At 37.9% G+C, this 26,390-nt stretch overlaps 1 protein-coding gene and 1 long non-coding RNA gene across 2 annotated transcripts in view; one reads left to right on the forward strand and one right to left on the reverse strand.

The window, feature by feature from the left end:
- RDX (radixin) overlaps positions 1 to 26,390 on the forward strand; it is a 652,052-nt gene that overhangs the window by 413,637 nt on the left and 212,025 nt on the right. The gene's annotated exons all lie outside the window — the stretch shown is intronic.
- Positions 18,809 to 26,390, reverse strand: part of LOC309606502 — a 232,592-nt gene continuing 225,010 nt past the window's right edge. Inside the window, exon 2 of the long non-coding RNA XR_014231896.1 lies at positions 18,809 to 21,356. This is a non-coding gene — a long non-coding RNA (uncharacterized lncRNA). The remainder of the gene's footprint in view (positions 21,357 to 26,390) is intronic.

Here is a 26,390-nt window from a genome sequence, read left to right on the forward strand (position 1 = left end):
GAATAAGAGATTCTCCAAAGAGGATTTGTGTTTTCTTCTTCTAGTTGTTCTATAATGAAAATCAAATATCCCTGCATCAGAAGTCTCTAGATGCTCCAGATTTTGTTATTTCTGAGGCATAGTTCTTCATAATTTCCTGAATTTCTGAGCTTTTACTGGAGTTCTTCTCTGTACCAATGTCTCTGTCCCATTCCCATTCCCAATTACTTGACATAATGAGTGAGTCTTTACTTCTTTACAACTGAGAACCTAAGAACGTCTCCTGAATTGTAAGCAGCTGTGGATACAGTGGATACTATGCCAGGAAAGAAACCTAGAGGTTCTTCCTTAATCTGTCATACGATTTTGGGGCCTGGACTTCCACATTTATTTGGAAGAAATAAGTCTAACTTCCTGTGCCCTCCAAGGATATTATGGAATTACTTTGTTGTAAACCCAACAAATCCTGGCCGTGCGTCTCACAACTTGGTGCTATGCTCCACGCCGCCCATTCAGGAGACAATGAGATGGTAAATCAGAGGAACAGGGGAAATGCATGTGGGAGTCCAGTATCACACTCCACATGCAGAATCAGTTATGGAAATGCAGCAATATCCAACTTGCAATGCCAATTTCTGGCTCTATGAAAGTTCGGGAAATTTCTTCCTCTGTTAAGCAAATATAGTACTGTACTGTATAAACATGGCTTCTGCTTTTAGTGCATGCCAAGAATGGTGTTTGGACTGAGCACTTGGTGATCTTTTCAACTATTGATTCTTGGCTGTGTCTCAGGTTCACAAGGTGAAAATAGCTACACCATTTTCCAAGTTCTAGTGCTTATTTATTTATCTAGTAATATAGTGCCCTTTGGGTTAATTGGCTTATTGATTAATTACTGCCTTAAGCAGCAAATTTTTTTTTTTTTTCTAGTTGGGAGAATAGCTCAAAGGCCTTCCATATTTGAAAAGTTGTGTCTACACAGTAACTAATCAGAGGTCAGTGGTTTATAATAGGTTTGGTACTTATAGGTTCATTGGCCCAGAGTTTAGAATTACAAATGTTGTCACAAACATACATTCCATGTTCTGGCTCTCAGCAATGAACACCGGGCAGTACAAACTTTTGCATGTTCAGGTGCACATTTGCAATGTATTTGTGCATATAGAAGGAAGATGAATTAGAAAAAAAAATAAAGATTGAATTATAGGCTACATTTTTCTTCACTACTGTGTTCTAAACATCCACATAGTCATACTGTGGGATTACTTATTCAGAGAGAACTGGGAATTTTTTTTTAATAAACTTTATTTTTAAAGCAGTTTTAGGTTCACAGAAAAATTGAATGGAAGGTTCAGAGATTTCTTATATATCTTTGTCCCCCACCCCCAACAGCCTCCCCTCCTATCAACATCCCACACCAGAGTTGTACATTTGTTACAATCCATGAACCTATTGTACATTGACAACTCATATCACCCGAAGTACATAGTTTACATTAGGGTTCACTCTTTGTGTTGTACATTCTATAGGTTTAGACAAATGTATGATGGCATGTATCTGTTATCATGCTATCATACAGAGTATTTTTCACGGTCCTAAAAACCCCCTGTACTCCATCTATTCACCCCTTCCTCCTCCCTAAACCCTGGCGACCATTGGTCCTTTGACTGTCTGCATAGTTTTGCCTTTTTCCTGAACATCATATAGTTGGAATCACACAATATGTAGCCTTTTCAGATTGGTTTCTTTCACTTAGTCATATGCATTTAATGTTCTACCATGTTTTTTCATGGCTCATTTTGTTTTAGCACTGAAGAATATTCCACTGTCTGTGTCTGGATGTACCACGGCTTAACTGGGGAATTTTTAAAATGTTATTCTTTGGGGGTGATTAGAAGGTAATCAAGTATGGAATAAGCCACTTAAAGTGGAAAGAGGAAATTAAAGACCTAAGACACTCAGTTGTGGAAATGGAAAAGAGATTGCCTAATTGCACTGCAATACAAAGTGGGCAAGCAATAAATGTTTGTTGAACTGAACACAAAGAGGGTTCTCCCTGGAATAAGACTTGCATGCGGGGAGTAAAGGAAATGTGGGCCACAATTAACTATACTACTTATCATGTCATCTATCAGAAGACAGTTGCCTGTTAGTGACTCAGTGTTCTCAGGGCTCAATCTTAAATTATTAAATTGGCCAGCCAGTGTTTTAGGGGAATACTTGGCAAGTGATCAGAGAAAAGTTCTTTTCTCATGCCTGGTTTTTAGTTAAACAATTATATTTTACAATGTAGTGAGTGAAAAATTCAGATTCTAAGAGGCACTCTTAAATCAAAAGAAATTTCTACAAAATTACATTTATTTTCTACTCAAGAGAGTCCTAAGCAATAATCTGATATATCTGTACTTATTTCTCAGGCCTCTGCTGATGATGTTTTCCCTTCTTGAATTGTTTCAAAAGTCCAAATAGTGCCTTAAGTGGGGTAGACAAAGAGAAGTTAGTTCAAGGGCAAGCTCTGAGGATGAGCTGACCACTGCTTCTGAGCCCCACTTACCTAGAAGAACGATGACCTGCTTCCTTGAGATGATTGGCAGTGATGACATCCAGCTAAAAGTTTTCATTTTTTATTTGGGGCCCGAGATTGGGCTTTTTCTGGTTTCAAAATGAAACATTACAATGTAGTGAGCATGTTCAATTTTCTATGACATCACGCAACTCCCCCCACTATTGTAACTTGTATGAATAATTTCTTGGGACTGTAGTGGTCTAGACATAACATTCGTATTCATTAGATAATTAATTCATTAATTCAAACAATACTTATTCTGTACTTATTGTGTCAGATAGTATTCCAGGCACTGAGGCTACAAGAGTGAATTAAATAGACAGGAGCTGTTCTACATGGACTTTATCATCCAGTGGGAGAAATAAACTATGAGCAAGTAGAAAACATGGTTTTGAGGATAGTAAAGAATTGTAAAGGAAATACAACAGGTTAATGAAATAGTCACTGAGTGTGGAGACTGTTTTACACAGGGTAGCCAGAGACGGACTTCATAGCCCTGTACAGCAAAGGATCACTTTTCCTTTAAATGACTGAATGAAATATTTAGGGAGAAACATGGTACCACTGTGGATATATACATTCATTCCTCATCTGGCTTTTGGGAGTTCTCTTGCTCACTTACCCTAAAGTGAATCTTGTGAAGCAACAACCTCACCCACGTACACTGTGACCCTGTTGCTTCATTTTAAAATATAGACATCAAGAGTCTAGACATATTTGGGAAATATAGAAACATAAAGTAAAAGACCTCTCCCTACCCTCATAGGAAAAAAAAACAAAACCAGAAACAAATAATCTAAGACAAATTAGAGGTAAATGTGAGAACAGGTGAAAAGTTCAAAAAAAATGGTTTTGACCCCAAACTGCAGTAAACTAAATGGCACAAGACTATTAGCAGTTGGTGAATGCAAAGCAGGAGTGTCCATTTAAACTAAATGTGAGAATTATTCTTCAAGTGTCAGAGAATTGACACTTTAATGGCAATTCAAATGGCATCAGAGTCTTGGAGAAAGAAGAATACTCATAGTACACGGGGTGTCTCTGCAGATAATATTTACGTGATTACAATAATGTAAACATCATTTACTGGTGTTCAACCTTTGCAATCAATTTGTAAAGGAATGATGAAAGACTTAACCATCATAGCTACCATCAACTTTGACTATGAAAGTAAAGTTAGAGTTGACAGGTGTTAGGAGGTAAAGGGGGAATAGAAAGTGAAGAGAAGAAGGAATCCACCAATAACCCCAGCTCCAAAATGAGGAGGCAAGAAAAATTGGCTGTCTGAATGGTGGAGGTTTAAGTCTGAAGTTTCAGACATGAAATGAGAAGAGTGATATAACTATATTTGGAGGCAGAGGGTAGAGGAAATGCAAGCTGGTACAAGTGAACTAAACTTTATCTATTACAACCTTCATCAATTGCAGCTAATCATTAAAGATGATACACTATGAAATAGTGATTTAAGCATACTATTTAGAGAGTTATAGGTAACCACCAGAAAAATAATTAAAAATGGTTCCCCCTAAGGAGAGATGTCACAGAGGGGGATGAGTGGACCAAATAACTGGTGTTTTCCATTATAAACTGTGGTGCTAAGTAATTTATGTATATAAAATTTGTATCCTGAGGAAATTTCTGAACGATCTTTCCCTCCAGTCCTTAAGGAGGGGCACACATGCCTCTATCATCTGATGGCATGAGTATAGGAACCTTTTCTGTATAATGACATAAATCCCTTACTAATTTAGGTTTGGGGGTGGCGGGAGAAAACACGTTTATTTACTGAGGTGGGGGGTGAAAATCTCACCTCAATTTCTTCAGACTCGTATCTTTAAACTATTTTTTATTGTGGCAGATACATATAACAAAATTTGCCATTTTAGCCATTATTAAGTGTAAAATTCAGTGGCATTAATTATACTCACAATGTTGTGCAATCATCACCTCTACCTATTTCCAAAATTTTGCATCACCTCAAACAGAAACTCTGTTCCTATTAAGCAAGAACTCCCAATTCTCTCACCCCCAGCCCATGGTAAATTTTATTCTGCTTTCTGTCTCTATGAATTTGCCCATTCTAGGTACCCCATATAAGTGGAATCATACAATATTTGTCCTTTCATGTCTGACTTGTTCCACTTATCTTCAGGTTATCTTTGACAATATTCTGAAGCCTTCTTTGGCCAATGGCAGGACCTGAAAGTCATGAAAAATGTGAATTTAAAGTATTTTAATCCATATAAAATCTGGTGGTACCAGAAAAAAATGCATTATATTCATAAGGAAAAAAGGCTGCTGAATTTTCCAGAATCCAGGAAAGGTGACTGTGCCACAACTTTCTCTTGCTGGGGTCATTACAGCAGAGAAGCACATATTGTTAGAGTGGGGAAGAAAGTGCTATGAAATCTGGTTCAGTGCCCTCCAAACATCACTGGTACCATCCTGCCCATACTGAAACTCGTACCTGACTGCCCATAATGAAACGGTGCTGGGAACCAAGCTTCAGAACTCAGTCTGGCTCACACTGCTAATTCTCTACACCAGCTGAGAAAGGCATGGTTGTCACATGGACAATTTAATAAGATGAATCATCCAAATCTTGCCCTTTATCTACACACTGATACTGTTTCTTTCATGCTCTGCATTTCTTTCTTGAACTTCTATCTCCAGTGTGTTTCCAGGGGAATGAATATGTATGCAATGATATGAGTTACAACATACCTAAAAAGATTAAACCATCTCTTGTTATTTGTATTGATTTTCCATTACCAACTAAAATTAGTTTCAAGAGTATAGCAATTTGTAGGAAAACTGAAGACAGGACTGATAACTGGTGGGTTATTTTCCATGCTTTCTTGAATAACTGTCATTCTTGACAGATACCCTGGAATGCAGTTATGCAAGGAAGTGCTAAACTGTCAGCATTTCATTAAAACTAAACTGCTGGAGATAACAGGGTGACTACTTTACCGTGCCCCAAAGCACAGAAAGCACCAATATATTTGCAAGAATGTTCCCAAGAGCTCAAGAGCAAAATATCTTTGTGAATGATTCACCTTCTCAGCATCTGCAAAGGCACAACAGGGAGAATTTCATATATCTCAGAGGTGACCATTCCTGAGAGGGACTTGTAGCTAAAATGTAGCTGTCAAAATGAATTGGGAGGTGGGAGATCTGATTTCACAAGCTAAACAGACATGAAGGATGTATGGTGTGTGTGTGTGTGTGTGTGTTTGTGTGTGTTAGTGTGTGTGTGTGTGTATGTGTGTGTTAGGGTAATGGAAAGAGAGTTTAGGCAGCTTTACTGTGAAAACTGCCGGGATATCATCTACAATGATACCGTATAAAGAGTTATGCTGTTAGACTATTTTGAAGAGGACATCCATTAATGGAAACACCAGTGGAAAGACAGGGAGGAAGAGAGTAATGGGCCTTTAAAAACATGAAAGGAGAAGCAAGCAATAGGGTCTTGAAAAAGAGATTCCAGGCATTTGGTTTGTACTGGGCTGTTCACTTCAAGGAAAGATGAGATGGTGGGAGTAGGGATGAAGGTGGGGTGAGGTAAAGCTCTGTAGGATGAAACACTAAAAATGGCTTGATTGACGTATGGGATATAGGACAAAGGTTCTGAGTGGGCTCTATAAGAATGACTGCATTAAGTAGAATTCATCAGTTATATAAATATGTCTGAAGGGTTACCAAAGGGATCGGTTTGTTGACAGCTTAAGATTGCTGATTTATGGTTAATCGGAGAAGGTAAATAAGGAAAGGTCGTCCTGTCATATGCTCACGCCCCCTCACAAAACTTGTTTTCACACTATGTGTTTAGAATGCATTTACTCCTCTGGTGATAAGTAAGAGGGAAGCAGAACAGTACAACTTGATTCCGTTTGTGCTGCTAGACTCAGAGGACATTGGTGCCACCCCAAGTAGGAGGTGTGACCCTGGGGACAGAGCTCCATTGACCTTACAGGATCTGAAAGAGAGGTTTTGCGATGATTTGACTTTGTTTCTGTTTTTCACCTTCACACCTTGTGACCAGAGTCAGCCACCCACATCAGGCACCTGTTGTCTTGGTGGTTTGGGAGGATCTACTGGACTCATGGAACTGAGCCTTGTGACATTGATGCCTGGTCTAGCCTGAGCCACTCAAGATCCAGTTAGTGGCTAGGGCAAAGTCCTTGGGGATCATGCTTGTGTCTCTTCTATTTCTCTCTTACCCCATAGCCAATCTGGCAGGAAATTGTGTCAGCTCCTCCTTCGAAATACATCCAGAATCCAGCTACTGAGAACACCACCTTGCTGGCGAACACGCCGATCCCAGCCACTTCTAAGCTGTCTCCCACTTCTGCCCGTGTGCCCAATAGTCTCAACCCCTCTGCCCAAAGCCTTCCAGTGGCCCCCAACCCACTCAGTGTGAAAGCCCAAGTCTTAATCTGGTCCACAAGGCCCCACACAGTTTGATCCCTCAGCTCTTGGGTCTTGTCTCCTACTCTTCATCCCCACCCCGTGGCCTTCTTGCAGTTACTCAGATATGCTCACTGCTCTCGCCTCTGTGTCTTTTCTGACTCTATTCCCTCTGTCTGGAGCCCTCTTTGCCCTAATACTCCTACGACTCACTTCCTCATCTCTTTAGGTCTTTGCTTACATACCCCCTTCCGAGAGGGGCCATCCCTCCTTGGCCATCCCACTTAAAACCTTCTCCCACACCCATTATGTCTTGTCTCTCTTCTTTGCTTTATTATTCTCCATTGCATTAATCACCCTCTGTTATATATTTTCATATTTATTTTATTTATAAAATGTAAATTCATTGGGAGCAGGGATTTTTATATGCTGCTATATACCTAGTGCCTTGAATATCACCTGACATATTGTAGGACTCAGTATGTGTTTGTTGGGTGAATAAATGAATGAATGCCTCTTATTTCCCATTTCTGGGACCAGGACCTGGCCTTGATCTAAGTGTCATCCTGATTCAGACTGTGTCTGAGGTCCTTGTCTTAATAGCTTACCCTGCCCTGGTCCTTGATGACTTGGTCTTGTTTTTCCATTGCCGTCATTGCCCTTCTACTCCACCCAACATAGCAGTCTCTTCTTGAGCCTCAGTCTTGTGAAATGAGGGGTACCACCTCCTACCATTGCTCCCTGGGGCTGGTCTACCTGCCAGAGTCACTTATATGATCGTTTTTAGGGTTCCCCTTGTCCTCACCTGCTGTTACTGTTTACCACACTTCATTGATGACTGAAGAAAGTACAGTCTGTTTTCCATCACCATGCTACCCAGGTACTGTCCTCCAACACTGTGAGCCCATCATCACCTATATGGCCACATTTTCTTTTCATATTCAAAGTAATGACAGAGTCCCCATCACTCCTATGATGAAAAGATGTTTCTTTCACCTCTGGGGTACTTCATCCCATGATAACAAAATTCTCAGGTTCTTACTCAATCCAAAGACTCTCATCAAAGAAGAAAACCAGAAATCTACTTAGTCCATTGGGAAGTTCAGGGTTGTTGTTATTGCCACCTGGTGGCAGCCTGAATGCTGGTATTGCCCTAGCCTGCTGGCAGGAAAGCCACAGTTACCTGGTGCTAAGTGTCACGTGACCACTGATATCTGGAAACTCAGGAGCCTCGGCTGATCCTGTTGTACACTGAACAAATATGCTTCAGTGCCTGGGAGCTGTGGCTGCCAGCTCTGGGTGAAGACCTGGATGAGGAAGTCTTGCCCTCCAAGTATTATCCTGAACTGCTATCATTCCATGCCAGTGTGGGCCTGGGATCCCAGCATTATTGCTTCTGGGGTAGCTGGCTCATTAGTTCATGTACAAGCACATATAAACATCCATGCACACTACCCCCAGGCATGTCAAAGGGGTGAGTTCCTAAGAGGTTTTCAGCAGCCACCTGTGCTGCTCGGATCAGGCTCTCCCTTTACCCCAAGTTCTGACCCTGAGAGTGCAAGAAACCCTTCACTTTACTTGATTCAAATCCACCTCATTTTGCATCTCAGACGAATGACATTTCTTTTAGACAAAATGTCATCTTATTACACATACAGTTAAGCCCATGTTCCAGGTACTTGCCTCACCCAACTGGCAATGTGTCCTTTTTAGATTGCCTTATACTTCCTAGCTTTTGTTCCTGCCCATGTCGTAGGATTTGACAAAGCTTGACTTTGATGGAAAAGGTAACCCAAAGGGAGTACTTTAATTATAAGGACAATGCTATTGGGGCAACAAAAAAGAACAAGGAAACTCTGAAGAGATCACTCATTTATTAATTAATAATAAAAATAATCAAGATAATAGTTATCAGTTAGGCAACTAATATGTGCCTGACTTTTAGGTATATTATTTCATTCGACCCTTATTAAGAGTCCTGAAAGCAAATATTATTAACAGAAATGTAGAGATGAGAAGTCCAAGAGGTAGAGAAGTAAAGTAACTCAAAGCATAAAGCCTTGTGCAGCAAAGTCAGGGTTTAAACTTAGGTCTTTCAGACTTTAAAGCTTGGAATCTTTCCAATGACTACACTTACTCTTTAGTAAGTGAATAATTATGGAGTGTTTAGGTCCGTGACTACTGAGAGATACATACATTATTGGTTATTCCCAGACTGACTGCTACCGAAACCATTCACCTACCAAAAAAAATCCTCCCATACTTTTGGTTCTGGGGGTGTGTTTAAGTTAGTGTCTTCTTTACCTTTTAGAACATTCTTATTTCAACTCACTCTTTTAGAGTGAAATGATAATTTTCTGATCTGCTCCTTCATATCCCAGCTGAAGGAACAGAGGGAGAAACAAGTCACTTGGGCTGATGGAGGTGGAGACCCTTGGAGATGCCTTGGAGCATGCAATTGTCCTTGTTGGAAGATCACTCTGACACCTGCAATAAAAGTGAGGATGTCCTTAGTGAGAGATGTTCTTTGCTGAAGTGTTATCTCAGCTCTGGGCCTGGGGATTTTTTAGCAAAGTGTAATTCTTTATTTCTCTTCAGAGTTTAAACGACCCCTATAACTCATTGGCATTGTTAGTCACAAAGTGAACTTCTGAAGTGGAGAAGATAAAAGGTCAACACCTCAGAAAACAGTGAGAACTTCATTTGGTGTTGCCTTCATCTCACACTTGATAATTCCGTAGGGTTTTGGTTGTCACCCTACAGCAGTTTTCTTTTGTCTCAGAAAAAGCCCCCAGTGTCTTGCTATCTAACTTGGGGTCATTAAAATGCTTGAGTAAACTTCCAAGTTCCTCTTGGTTAAGAAAAACTTATGTAGGAGGTGTGTCTAGGCCAGGCATCAAGATGCTACAGGAATTATCTCAAAAGAGGAACATTTCCATTCTGCAGTGCTTCCATATGAGCATATTCAAATATTCCAAATCCTCTTATATTTTGGCATATTTTTCTTGGTTTGCCTTAAGGATTTCTAAATAAGAATCACTTGATTATACATTTGTGCTATTGATGCCTCACAGCACACCCCAAAGAGGTGAGCACAGCTCCGAAGGAGGAAAACCAAAAAAATTTCTTAACCTTTAAGCTAAAACACTTACAAGGCAAAGATCTTTGTTTTGTTTTATTTTCTGAAATGAAAGTAAGAAAGGAAATGATGGAGAATCTGAAGTTCTTAATCCTGAAAGCTTTTGCTTACATTAGGGATTTCTTTTGTCCAATTATCTCAATTTTACTGAACCCTAAGGGTATTAAGAGCCTCAGCTGACATGAGAGGGGGTCACTAATGTTTTGGCAATGACTCTAACAGGCTCCATACTTTTAGTTATGTGATTCTTATTCCTCTTCTTGACTCTATCAATTCATATATTTTGGCTTATCTCTATTTGAGGATAATGGTGCAGAACTAAAACATTTTTCATTTACTAAATGGATTTTATTTGAAATATGTACTCCATTAATTTTCCCAATAATGTATAGGTCATACAATTAATTACTGAATATTATGGGATATATTGCTTTGATGAGAAAGCAGGCACATCAGGTGTTTACTGTTATTTTATAGGGAGTTATTGTTCAACCTCTTCAGTAAACCACAGTGAATTTTCCTTCTTGATTATGCTAGGAGATAGAGCAGAAATTTGTGGATATGTTATTAGTAATTAGACTTTAGAATCTAGATAGTGTCTAATTTACTTTTTGAAGTACACTCAAAGTAAAATTGATGGGACAAGGTAGCTTGCTAATACAAATGAAGATGGTCAGCATTCCAATTTCTGGCTAAAATTCAAAGAACTAAAATATTTTAAAAAGGCAATGGAGTCTATTCCAAAATAATAAAAAAAAAATCTTTCTCTAAATAATAAGAATATTAGGTATCTGTGATGCTTACTGGAACTATGGATATGAGTCTATAAGACTACACCAGGGATCATAAACTTAAAAGTCTACAAGGCCAGGCCAGTAATATTAATTTTGGCTTGTGAGAACTGAGGTGAACTGCAGAGTATACTCATGTTATCTAGAAAGGACAGCTGGTCCTCAGCTCTTGCTGGTTGTTACCATTTGGAAATGTGGATGTGGCCTTGTCAGAGCTCTTATCTCTTCAAGAGAAGCCACAAGCCTTGATTTGCATGAGGAAGTTCCTACACCCTTGACCTAGACTTTGACAGGCTGCTTTATCTCACCTTAGATATTAGCTCTGCATTTCAAAGAGTTATCACCAAGGAAATGATTGTGTTGGGCATTTAGCTACATGAGTCAATAATCCAAACTTTCCCTGAAGGTGGTTGAAGGAGAGGGAATAGACATTATTTAATTGATTATACTTTTTTTTAAAACAAGACAAACTCTCTTAAAAACAACCTAATGGCGTGGGGGGGGGGGCTTCAAGATGACAGAGGAGTAAGATGTGGAGATCGCTTTCCTCTCCACAGATACATCAAAAATACATCTACGTGTGGAACAACTCCTACAGAACACCTACTGAACGCTGGCAGAAGACCTCAGACTTCCCAAAGGGCAAGAAAATATCCACATACCTGGGTAGGGCAAAAGAAAAAAGAAAAAAACAGAGACAAAAGAATAGGGACAGGACCTGCATCTCTGGGAAGGAGCTGTGAAAGAGGAAAGGTTTCCACACACTAGGAAACCCCTTCACTGGCAGAGGCAGGGGGAAGCTTCGGAGCCACAGAGGAGAGCGCAGCAACAGAGGTGCAGAGGGGAAAGCGGAGAGATTCCTGCACAGAGGATTGGTGCTGACCAGCACTCACCAGATTGAGATGCTTGTCTTTTCACCCACTGGGTGAAGAGACAAGCTGAGGCTCGGGCTTTGGAGGTCAGACCCCAGGGAGAGGACTGGGGTTGGCTGCATGAACACAGCCTGAAGGGGGCTAGTGCACCACAGCTAGCTGGGAGGGAGTCAGGGAAAATGTCAAGACCTGCCAAAGAGACAAGAGACCATTGTTTTGGGGTGTGTGAGGAGAGGCGATTCCTTCCCTCTGTGCCCATGGAAGGCAGAGCACCACCTAAGTAAACTCCAGAGATAGGTGTGAGCTGCGGCTATCAGCTCAGACCCCAGAGACAGGCATGAAATGCTAATGCTGCTGCCTCTGCCACCAAGAATCCTGTGTGCAAGCACTACAACTCCCACTCCCGGGAGGCTGTGCAGCCCACCACTGCCAGGGTCCTGAGATCCAGGGACAACTTCCCTGGGAGAACACATGGCATGCCTCAGGCTGTCACAATGCCACTCTGGCCTCTGCCACCACATGCTCACCCTGCATTCCAATTTAGACCACCGTAGCCCTCCCTCTCTCCGGCATGAGAGAGCAAGAGAGCCCTAATCAGCTGCTGCTTTAACCCCCTCCTTTCTGGGTAGGGAACAGATGCCTGAGGGGGACCTACATGCAGAGGTGGGGCCAAAACAAAAGCTGAACCCCAGGAGCTGTTCACTTTAAATATGTCCTGCCACTGCCAGAGAACAAAGAAGAGAAAGGGAAACTTCTCCATGCAGCCTCAGGAGCAGCAGACAAAATCCCCACAATCAACTTGATGAACCCTGCATCTGTGGAATAGCTGAAGAGACAATGAGTATTCCCAATATTGGGCCAGTGGACTTTGGGAGCAACTGTAGACTTGGGGTTTGCTGTCTGTGACTGATTTGTTTCTGATTTTTATGTTTAACTCAGTCTAGTTTTTAGTGTTTGTTATCATTGGTGGATTTGTTTATTGGTTTGGTTGCTTTCTTCTTTTTTTTATTTTAAAATTTTTATTATTTTTTAAAATTTTATTATTTTTATTAATTTATTTAATTTTTAAAATTTTTCCTCCTAATTTTTCTTCCTTTTCTTCTGAGCTGTGTGGCTGATAGGGTCTTGGTGGTCCAGCAAGGGGTCAGGCCAGAGCCTCCAAGGTGGGAGAGCTGAGTCCAGGACATTGGACCACCAGAGACCACATGGCCCCACATATCAATCAGCAAGAGATCTCCCAGAGATCTCTGTCTCAACACTAAGAGCCAGCTCCACCCAACGGCCAGCAAGCTTCAGGGCTGGATGCCCCATGCCAAACAGCTAGCAAGACAGGAACATGACCACACCCAATAGCAGAAAGGCTGTCTAAAACCATACTAAGTTCACAGACACCACAAAACACACCACAAGATGTGTCCCTGCCCACCAGAAAGACAAGATCCACTCCCAATCACCAGAACACAGGCACCAGACCCCTCCATCAGGAAACCTACACAAGCCACTGAAACAACCTCACCCACTGGGGAAGACACCAAAAACAACAGGAACTACAAACCAGCAGCCTGCAAAAAGGAGACCACAAACACAGTAAATTAAACAAAATGAGAAGACAGAGAAATATGCAGCAGATGAAGGAGCAAGGTTAAAACCCACCAGACCAAAATAATGAACAGGAAATAGGCAGTCTACCTGAAAAAGAATTCAGAGTAATGATAGTAAAGATGATCTAAAATCTTGGAAATAGAATGAAAAAAATACAAGAAAAGTTTAACAAGGACCTAGAAGAACTAAAGAGCAAACAAAAAATGATGAACAACACAGTAAATGAAATTAAAAATTCTCTAGAAGGAATCAATACCAGAATAACTGAGGCAGAAGAACGGATAAGTGACCTGGAAGATAAAATATTGGAAATAACTATCACAGAGCAGAATAAACAAAAAGGAATGAAAAGAATTGAGGACAATCTCAGAGACCTCTGGGACAACTTTAAACACACTATCTTCGACTTATAGGAGTCCCAGAAGAAGAGAAAGAGAAAGGGACTGAGAAAATATTTGAAAAAATTATAGTTGAAAACTTCCATAACATGGTAAAAAAAATAGTCAATCAAGTCCAGGAAGTGTAGAGAGTCCCATACAGGATAAATCTAAGGAAAAACATGCCAAGACACATATTAAACAAACTATCAAAAATTAAATACAAAGAAAAAATGTTAAAAGCAACAAGGGAAAAGCAAGAAATAACATACAAGGGAATCCCCATAAGGTTAACAGCTGAACTTTCAGCAGAAACTCTGCAAGCCAGAAGGGAGTGGCAGGACATATTTAAAGTGACGAACGGCAAAAAAACTACAACCAAGATTACTCTACCCAGCAAGGATCTCATTCAGATTCGACAGAGAAACTAAAAACTTTACAGACAAGCAAAAGTTAAGAGAATTCAGCACCGCCAAATCAGCTTTACAACAAATGCTGAAAGAACTTCTCTAGGCAGGAAACACAAGAGAAGGAAAAAAACCTACAATAACAAACCTAAAACAATTATGAAAATGGTAATAGAAACACACCTATCGATAATTACCTTAAATGTAAATGGATTAAATGCTCCAACCAAAAGACATAGACTGGCTGAATGGATACAAAAACAAGACTTGTATATACGCTGTCTACAAGAGACCCACTTCAGACCTAGGGACACACACAGACTGAAAGTGAGGGGATGGAAAAACATATTCCATGCAAATGGAAATCAAAAGAAAGGTGGAGTAGCAATTCTCATATTGCACAAAATAGAATTTAAAACAAAGACGATTACAAGAGACAAAGAAGAACACCACATAATGATCAAGGGATCAATCCAAGAAGAAGATAGAACTATTGTAAATATTTATACACCCAACATAGTAGCACCTCAATACATAAGGCAAATACTAACAGCCATAAAAGGGGAAATCAACAGTAACACAATCATAGTAGGGGACTTTAACACCCCACTTTCACCAATGGACAGATCATCCAAAATCAAAATAAATAAGGAAATACAAGCTTTAAGTGATACCTTAAAAAAGATGGACTAATTGATATTTATAGGACATTCCATCCCAAAACAACAGAATACACTTTCTTCTCAAGAGTTCATGGAACATTCTCCAAGATAGATCATATCTTGGGTCACAAATCAAGCCTTGGTAAATTTAAGAAAACTGAAATCATATCAAGTGTCTTTTCTGACTACAATGCTATGAGACTAGATATCAATTAGAGGGAAAAATCTGTAAAACATACAAACACATGGAGGCTGAACAATACACTACTTAATAACCAAGAGATCACTGAAGAAATCAAAGAAGAAATCAAAAACTACCTAGAAACAAATGACAATGAAAACCGATGACCCAAAACCTATAGGATGCAGCAAAAGCAGTTCTAAGAGGGAAGTTTACAGCAATACAATCCTACTTTAAGAAATAAGAAACATCTCAAATAAACAACCTAATCTTACACCTAAAGCAATTAGAGAAAAAAGAACAAAAAACTCCAAAATTAGCAGAAGGAAAGAAATCATAAAGATCAGATCAGAAACGAATGAAAAAGGAATGAAGGAAAAATAGCGAAGATCAATAAAACTAAAAGCTGGTTCTCTGAGAAGATAAACAAAAGTGATAAACCATTAGCCAGACTCATCAAGAAAAAATGGGAGAAGACACAAATCAACAGAATTAGAAATGAAAAAGGAGAAGTAACAACTGACACTGTAGAAATACAAATGATCATGAGAGATTACTACAAGTACCTATATGCCAATATAATGGACAACCTGGAAAATGGACAAATTCTTAAAAAAGCACAACCTTCCAAGACTGAACCAGGAAGAAATAGAAAATATGAACAGATCAATCACAAGCACTGATATTGAAACTGTGATTAAAAATTTTCCAAAACCAAAGCCCAGGACCAGATGGCTTCACAGGTGAATTCTATCAAACATTTGAAGAAGAGCTAACACCTATCCTTCTCAAACTCTTCCAAAATATAGCAGAGGGAAGAATACTCCCAAACTCATTCTACAAGGCCACTATCACCCTTATAGCAAAACCAGACAAAGATGTCACAAACAAAGAAAACTACAGGCCAATATCACTGATGAACATAGATGCAAAAATCCTCAACAAAATACTAGCAAACAGAAGCCAACAGCACATTAAAAGGCTCATACACCATGATCAAGTGGGGTTTATCCCAGGAATTCAAGGATTCTTCAATATATGCAAATCAATCAATGTTATACACCATTCTAACAAATTGAAGGTTAAAAACCATATGATCATCTCCATAGATGCAGAATAAGCTTTTGACAAAATTCAACACCCATTTATGATAAAAACTCTCTAGACAGTAGGCATAGAGGGAACCTACCTCAACATAATAAAGGCCATATACAACAAACCCACAGCCAGCATCATTCTCAATGGTGAAAAACTGAAAACATTTCCTCTAAATAAGGAACAAGACAAGGTTGCCCACTCTCACCACTATTATTCAACATAGTTTTGGAAGTTTTAGCCACAGCAGTCAGAGAAGAAAAAGAAAGAAAAGGAATCCAAATCAGAAAAGAAGAAGTAAACTGTCATTGTTTGCAGATGACATGATACTGTACATAGAGTATCCTAAAAATTCTACCAGAAAACTACTAGAGCTTATCAATTAATTTGGTAAAGTAGCAGGATATAACATTAATGCACAGAAATCTCTTGTATTCCTATATACTAATGATGAAAAATCTGAAAGAGAAATTAAGGAAACACTCTGATTTACCATTGCAGCAAAAAGAATAAAATACCTAGGAATAAATGTACCTAAGGAGGTAAAAGCCCTGTATGCAGAAAACTATAAGACACTGATGAACGAAATTAAGGATGATACAAACAGATGGACAGTATACCATATTTTTGGATTAGAAGAATCAACATTGTGAAAATGACTATACTACCCAAAGCAATCTACACATTCAATGCAATCCCTATCAAACTACCAATGGCATTTTTCACAGAACTGGAACAAAAAATTTCACAATTTGTATGGAAACACAAAAGATCCTGAATAGCCAAAACTATCTTGAGAAAGAAAAACGGAGCTGGAAGAATCAGACTCCCTGACTTCAGACTATACTATAAAGCTACAGTTATCAAGAAAGTATGGTACTGGCACAAAAACAGAAATATAGATCAGTGGAACATGAAAGAAAGCCCAGTGATAAACCCACACACATATGGTCACCTTATCTTTGATAAAGGAGGCAAGAATATACAATGGAGAAAAGACTGACTCTTCAATCAGTGATGCTGGGCAAACTGGACAGGTACATGTAAAGGAATGAAATTACAACACTTTGTAACACTGTACAGAAAAATAAACTCAAAATGGATTAAAGACCTGAATGTAAGGCCAGACACTCTAAAACTCTTAGAGGAAAACATAGGCAGAACACTCTATGACATAAATCATAGCAAGATCCTTTTTGACCCACCTCCTAGAGAAACGGATATAAAAACAAAAGTAAACAAATGGGACCTAATGAAACTTAAATGCTTTTGCACAGCAAAGGAAACCATAAACAAGAGGAAAAGACAACCCTCAGAATGGAAGAAAATAGTTGCAAGTGAAACAAATGACACAGTAGTAATCTCCAAAATATACAAGCAGCTCATGCAGCTCAATATCAAAATATCAAACAACCCAATCCAAAAATGGGTGGAAGACCTAAATAGACATTTCTCCAAAGAAGATATACATATTGCCAGAAAACACATGAAAGGATGCTCAACGTCACTAATCATTAGAGAAATGCAAATCAAAACTACAATGAGGTATCACCTCACACCAGTTAGAATGGGCATCATCAGAAAATCTACAAACAACAAATGCTGGAGAGGGTGTGTAGAAATAGGCACCCTCTTGCACTGTTGGTGGGAATGTACAGTGATACAGCCACTATGGAGAACAGTATGAAGGTTCCTTAAAAACTAAAAATAGAACTACCATAAGACCAAGCAATACCACTACCGGGCATATACCCTGAGAAAACCATAATTCAAAAAGAGTCATGTACTACAATGTTCATTGCAGCACTATTTACAATCGCCAGGACATGGAAGCAACCTAAGTGTCCATTGACAGATGAATGGATAAAGAAGATGTGGCACATATATACAATGGAATATTACTCAGCCATAAAAAGAAACAAAATTGAGTTATTTGTAGTGAGGTGGATGGACCTAGAGTCTGTCATACAGAGTGAAGTAAGTTAGAAAGAGAAAAATAAATACCATATGCTAACACATATATATGGAATCTGAAAAAAAAAATGGTTCTGATGAACCTAGAAAAAGGGCATGAATAAAGACACAGATGTAGAAAGTGGAGTTGAAGACACGGGGAGGGGGAAGGGTAAGCTGGGACAAAATGATTGAGTAGCATGGACATATATACACGACCAAATGTAAAATAGATAGCTAGTGAGAAGCAGCTGCATAGCACAGGGAGATCAGCTCGGTACTTTGTGACTGCCTAGTGGGGTGGGGTAGAGACAGTAGGAAGGAGGTGCAAGAGGGAGGGGATATGGGGATATATGTATGCATATAGTTGATTCACTTTGTTATACAGCAGAAACTAACACAACATTGTAAAGCAATTATACTCCAATAAAAATGTTAAAAAAAAAACCCCAACAACCTAACACGTGATGAATGAACACAATTATGTGACTACATAATATTTTTTAAAAAGCCATTTTATTAACTAACCTAATTGCTAATTTTGATTAATATGTTTTAGATATTATATAATTTGGGACAAAATCTAATGATCTACATATACTTTCTTGGCTAGATGTGTACTGTTATTAATTTAACAACTTAGCTAACTTAGTTTCCTCTGTGAGGTCCATGAGACCCTGAACTCATCACAGACACAGATGATGACACAGAGCCAAACCTCAGCCCTCGATTTTGGTACTTTTGGACTCAAGATCTCTTTAGTTGGATAATATCTTACTCCTCTTTTGCATTTGATTCCTCTGTAGTAGATTGACCTAATATCCTTAATGATGTGAAGTGTTTTGTAAACTCAGTTAAATGCATTTGCTTGTATTTACAAAATATCCTTAAGGATGTGAAGGCTCTTGTTAATGCAGTTAAATGCATTTGCTTGTATTTCTTGATTAACCTCATCTACATGTTCCAAATTCCTAACCCATATAACTGAATGAATCAGTTAACCTCTTCATGCCTGAGCACTGTCATGAGGGTGCTGGTCTTAAACATTTCCAAGGCTCCCTCCACCATTCTGGCCAATGCACTACATTCTCAGGTTTTCAGGCCTGTCCTCTGATTAGGATATAATTCCCTTATTTCTATACTTTGATGACTCTTTATAAGTTTGAGATGTCTTTCTAACCCACTGTGGTTTACTCCTTTTTTTCCTCCTCTGCATTCCGAGTGAATAGCTCATCCAAACCTGTGTATTAGGACCTATTATTCTGTGTGGTATGTGTGTTTGTTTATTCTTGGAGCTCCTCAAGAATAGGGACAGAACATTTTATCTTATATTCCCAGCGTGTAGTTCTTGGTACATAATAGGCATGAAATGAATGAACAAATCATCAAATTAGTGTTCCTAATTTTATCATTTTTTCCTCTGCATAGTTTTCAAACACCTTTTAAGCAAAACACTGCTTGAGTTTGAGAATGTGGGTTTCTTCAAAGTTTCTAAGACTCATTATTAAAAATGAGTTGTTGTACTGACAGTTTGGTTACCATTTGGGTTTCATACCATATGCACAGATTTACATATATACACACATATATGTATATATTTCATATATAGTTTTGGTTGTTGTTGACATTGATTAGGACAGTATTGAAGCTCAAATTCATTTTCCTAACCTAATTGGTCAGTCTTTGTGTTTGTATCCTAGGGACTAACTGCACATCCAAATCAATGCTCTCTTATACAAAATACATGCCCAGTTCAGTGTGGCTTCTTGTTTGAGAACAGTTATGTAAGTACGGAATAGATTCAGGGTATGATATATAGTGGGGTTTTTTTACAAAATTTAAGATGACACAATTTTGAGCACAGTTAAGAGGTTCTTGGACATATGAAGAATGCTCATGTTTGCCTCAGGGATATTAATTAAGAAAAAAAAAATCTTTAGTCCAAACATCATTGAAATTACATTTAAAGATGTCTTAGCCAATTAATCATATACAGAAAAATCTCTTGAAAGGAATATTTGTGTTGTAGATTTATTTTATTTAGCTTTATGTGCTTAATAAATACATATAAAGAAGCATACTGGTAGAAGATTCAAGATGGTGGTATAGGAAGATCCTGAACTCCCCTCATCCTATGGACACAATAAATCTACAACTACATATGAAATAATTCCCTTGAAAGGGGACCTGAAAACAAGAAGAACAGAGCTTCCACAACAAGGCTAAAGGAACAGCATCAAGATATATAGGAGAGGCAGAGATATGATCTGGAAAAAAATACACCCCAGACAGAGAAATCCACAATCAGGAGGGATCACAAAGGTATAGAATTTTTCCTTGAGGAGGCGGGAACAAAAAAATCCCACTATTAAAGGGCTCACTCACAGACTCACTTGACCTGAAAATCAGCACAAACACACCAGACTGAGAAGTGCGTGGACCAAAGGTGAAGGGAACACACTTACTAATCTTGAAGTGTCTTCTGGAGGGGCAGGAACCAGGTGGGACACTCCCTGGGACTTAGACACTGGTAGGAGCAATTTTTGCAATCTAAGGTTACCTTGCTAATGCCAGGGTTGGTGGGTGTCACTTTGGAATTTTCCTTCTAACCTGATAACATCAGTGGGTGCACCCCATGGAGAGTCCTGTCCACCCCTGAGCCTTGGCCAGGCCTCACAGCCAACTAAACAATAGTCCTACCCACTAGAGTGCCAGAAGTCATAGGCAGGCCTTGAAGCCAAGCCAGAGGCCAGCCCCATCCACCAGCATCCGTTAGTAGCAGACATAGTCCCACCACAAGAGGAGAGCACACAGAGCCCACATAGGGGGCTTTCCTTGAGTGCTTGGCTCTTGTGGCCATGCAGGATTGGATTTCTGAGCTCCATAAGACATTTCCTAAGTAAGGTCATTCCTTGAAGACGCAGAGAGATAGCTAACTTGATACATACAAACAAACACAGAGAACTAGGCAAAATGAGGAGAGAGAAGAATATGTTCCTATCTAAAGAACAAGACAAAACCACAGAAAAAAAGTGAACAAAGTGGGGATAAGCAGCTGATCTGACAAAGAGTTCAAAGTATGGAGTGGTGATAAAGATGCTCACTGAACTCAGAAGAAGAATGGATGAACACATTGAGAACTTTGACAAAGAAATAGAAAATAGAAAACCAAACAAGTTATAAGTGAACTGAAAAATATAGCAGAAGCATTCAACAATGAACTGGATGAGATAGAATAATGAAACAGGCAGATGGAAGATAAAACAATGGGACTTTCCCAGACAGCAGCAAAATGAAAAAAGAATTTAAAAAGTGAAGATACCTTAGGGACCTTTAGTACAACATCAAGTGGAATAATATTTACATTATAGGAGTCTTAGAAGAAGAGAGAGAAAGAACCAGAAAAATTATTTGAAGAAATAGTGGCAGAAAACTTTCCCAATCTGGAGAAGGAAACAGATATCCAGGTCCAGGAAGCCCAGAGACTTCCAAATAAGATGAATGCAAAAAGAAGCACACCAAGACGTATTATAATTAAAATTGTAAAAGTTAAGGATAGAGAGTGAATCATAAAAGCAGCAAGAGAAAAAACTTTTTATATACAAGGGAAACCCCGTAAGGCTATGAGCAGATTTTTCAGCAGAGACTTAACAGGCCAGAAGGGAGTGGCATGACATATTCAAAGTGTTAAAAGGAAAAAAATCTCCAACCAAGAATTCTCTTGTTCAAAATAGAAAGAGAAATCAAGAGTTTTCCAGATAAGCAAAAACTAAAGGAGTTCATCGCCACTAAACCAGCCCTGCAAGAAATAGAAAAGGGACTGCTTTAAGCTGAAAAGAAATGACACTAGTTAATAATAAAACATATGAAAGTAAAAACCTCACGGGAATAGATAAATACACAGTAAAGGTAGTGGGTCACTTACAAAACAAGCATGAAGATTAAAAGACAAAAGTATTAAAATTAACTAAAATTAAAATAACAGTTAAGGGATGTGTAAAATAAAAAGATGTAAAATGTGTCATCAAAAGTATAAAACGTGGGGAATGGGAGTAAAAAAATAAAGCTTTGGAATGTGTTCCGATTTAAGTTGCTACCAACTTAAAACAGGCTACTATTTACGTAGAATATTGTATGCAAACCCCATGGTAACCACAGGAAAACATTTATAGTAAATACACAAAAGAAAATGAGAAAGGAATCTAAACATAACACTAAAGAAAACCACCAAAACACAAAGGAAGAGAAAAAGAAATAAACAGAAGAACTACAAAAACAGCCAGAAAACAATTAACAAAATGAAAACAAATACATACCTATCAATAATTACTTTAAATATAAATGGACTAAATTTGCCAATTAAAAGACTTAGAGCGGCTGACTGAATAAAAAATCAAGATTCATTTATATGCTGCCTACAAAAGACTCACTTCAGAAGAAAGGACACACACAAACTGAAAATGAAGTATGGAAAAATATATTCATGCAGATGGAAATGAAAAGAAAGCTGGAGTAGCCTTACTGACAGGTAAGATGGACTCTAAAACAAAGACTGTAATAAAAGACAAAGAAGGTAATTACCTAATGATAAAATGATTAATCCAGTAAGAAGATAAAACATTTATAATGTATATGCATCCAACAGGGGCACACCAAGATACATAAAGCAAATATTAATGGACCTAAAGGGAAAAATTGAAAGCAATGTAATAATAGCAGGGGACTTTACATTTATATCAATGTCTAGATCATCCAGACAGAAAACAAGTAAAGAAACAGTGGTCTTAAATGGCATAGATCAGATAGACTTAATATATATAAACAGAATATTCTGTCAAAAGCAGCAGAATACACATTTTCCTCATTGTTTTAAGTGCAACATTCTCCAGGATAGATCACATGTTAGGTCACAAAACAAGTCTCAGTAAATTCAAGAAGATTAAAACCATATCAAGCGTCTTCTCCAGCCACAATGATATGAAACTAGAAATCAATCACAAGATACAAACAAACAAACCCACAAAAGTATGGAGATTAAACACTGTACTACTGAACAACAAGTAGAGCATCAAAGAAATCAAAGATGAAATTTTTAAAAACCTAGAGACAAGTGAAAATAGAAATACTACATACCGAAATCTATAGAATGTAGAAAAAAGTGGTTCTAAGAGGGAAGTTCAGAGCAATTTAGGCCTACCTCACAAAACGAGAAAGTCCCAAATAGACAATCTAACTTTACACCTAAAGGAACTAGAAAAATTAGCACAAACAAAGCCCAAAATTAATAGAAGGAAGGAAATAATAAAGATCAGAGTGGAAATAAATAAAATAGAGATTAAAAGGGAAAAAAATCAATTAAACTAAGAGCTGAGTTTTTTTGAAAATAAACAAAATATGAAAAACTAACCAAAAAAAGAGAGAGACAATGCAAATAAATAAAATTAGAGAGAAGTTACAACTGATACCAGAGAAATACAAAGGATCATAAGAGACTACTACAAATAATAATACACCAAAAAATTGGGCAACCTAGAAGAAATGGATAAATTCTTAGACACATACAATATTGCAAGACTGAATCATGAAGAAATAGAAAATCTGGATAGACTGTAAGACTGAATAGACTAGTAAGGAGATTGAAACAGTAATCGAAAATCTCCCAACAAACAAAGCCCAGGACCAGATGGCTTCACTGGTGAATTCTACAAAACATTCAAGATTTAATACCTAAAAGATATTATTCTCAAACTCTTCCAAAAAAATAGAAGAGGAGGGAAACCTTCCAAACACATTTTATGAAGCCGGCATTACCCTGATACCAAAACCAGAAAAGGACACCACAAAAAAAGAAACTTACAGGCCAATACTACTGATGAACATAGATCCAAAATATTTAAAAAAAAATGTCAGTAAACTGAATCCAAGAATACATTAAAAGGACCATGAACCATGATCAACTGGGATTTATTTCAGGCATGCAAGTTTGCTTCAACATCTATAAATCAATCAACATGGTACATCACATTAAAAAAAGAAGGATAAAAATCACATGATCACCTCAATAGATACAGAGAAAACAATTGAAAAAATTCAACATCCATTTACAATTAAAAAAAGAAAAAACCTCTCAACATAGTGAGTATAGAGGGAGCTTACCTCAACATAATGAAGGATATATGACAAACCCACAGCTAACATTATACTAAACAGTGAAAAGCTGAAAGCTTTACCTTTAAGATCAGGGAAAAGGTAAGGATGCCTACTCTCACAGCTTTTATTTAACACAGTTTTGGAAGTCCTAGCCACAGTAATCGGACAAGAAAAAAGAAATAAAAGACCTTCAGATTGGAAAGGAAGAACCTAAACTGTCACTATTTGCAGATGACATGACACTACATATAGAAAACCCTAAAGACTCCACCAAAAATTTGTTAGAACTAATAAATGAATTCATTAAAGTTGCAGGATACAACATCAACATACAGAAATTTGTGGCATTTCTATATAAAATAATGAACTATAAGAAAGATAAATTGAGAAAACCATCCCATTTACAATAGCATCAAAAAGAATAAAATACCTAGGAATAAATTTAAACAAGAAGGTGAAAGACCTGTACCCTGAAAACTATAACACACTGATGAAAAAATTGAAGAAGACACAAATAAGTGGAAAGATATTGCATGTTCGTGGATTAGAAGAACTAAAATTTCCCTACTGCCCAAAGCAATTTACAGATTCAATGCAATCAATATCAAAATTCCAATGGCATATTTCACAGAACTAGAACAAATAATTCTAAAATTTGTATGGAGGTACAAAAGACCCTGAATAGCCCAATAAATCTTGACAAAGAAGAACAAAGCTGGAGATATCACAGGCCCTGATTTCAAACTATACTACAAAGCTACAGTCAACAAAACAGTATGGTATTGGCACAAAAACAGACACATAGATAAATGGAACAGAACTGAGTGTCTTGAAATAAAACCACACATTTATGGACAATTAATTTACAACAAAGGAGCAAAAAAACATGCAATGCAGAATGAATAGTCTCTTTAATAAATGGCATTGGGAAAACTGAACAACCACATGAAAAAGAATGAAACTAGACCACTATCTTGCACCATATACAAAAATTAACTCAAAACAGATTAAAGATTTGAATGTAAGACCTGGAACCATAAAATTCCTAGAGGAAAACATAGGCAGTAATTTCACTGACTTTGATCTTGGTGGCATTTTTGTGGGTCTGACTCCAAAGGCAAGGGAAACAAAAGCAAAAATAAACAAATGGGATTACATCCAACTAAAAAGCTTCTGCACAGTGAAGGAAACCATCATCAAAACAAAAAGTCAACCTACTGATTGGAAGACAGTGTTTCCAAATGATATGTCTGATAAAGGGTTAATATATAAAGAACTCCAAAATATATGAAAGCACTCATACAACTCAGCAACAGAAAAGCAAGCAACATGATTAAAAAATAGGTGGAGGATCTGAATAGACATTTTTCCAAAAAAGACATAGAGATGGCCAATAGGCACATGAAAAAATGTTCATTAATTAGCATCACTAATTATTAGAGAAATGTAAATCAAAACCATGAGATATCACCACACATATGTCAGAATGGCTATTATCATAAAGACAAGAAATAACAAATGTTGGAGAGGATGTGGAGAAAAGAGAACCCTCATACACTGCTGGTGGAACTGTAAATTCATACAGCCTCTATGTAAAATGATATGGAGATTCATCAAAAAATTAAGAATAGAACTACCACATGATCCAGGTATTTCACTTCTGAGTAATTTATCTGAAGAACATGAAAACACTAATTTGAAAAGATATATGCACTGCTATGTTCATTGCAACATTATTTACAATAGCCAAAATATGGAAGCAACCTAAGTGCCCATCAATAGATGAATGGATAAAGAACATGCAGTATACATACACAATGAAATATTACTCAGCCATAAAAAAGATGAAATCTTGTCATTTGTGAACCATGGTTGGACCTTGAGGGTATTATTCTAAGTGAAATAAGTCAGATGGAGAAAGACAAATACTGTAGGATTTCACTATATAAGGAATCTAAAAAACAAAACAAAACAAATGGACAAACAAAAGAAAACAAAAACAAACTCATAGATACAGAAATCAGATTAGTGGTTACCAGAGAAGAAGGGAATTGTTGGGGGTGGACCAAACGGGAGAAAGGGCTCAACTGTGCAGGGATGGGTGGCAACTGGACTTGGTGATCACACTGTAGTGTATACAGGTGTCCAATTATAACGCCGTACACTTGAAACTTTTGTATATAAAAAGTCAAAAAATAGAAAGAGA

This window comes from Balaenoptera borealis, assembly GCF_965194805.1.
Source record: "Balaenoptera borealis genome assembly, chromosome: 11".
Taxonomy (NCBI): Eukaryota; Metazoa; Chordata; class Mammalia; order Artiodactyla; family Balaenopteridae; genus Balaenoptera; species Balaenoptera borealis.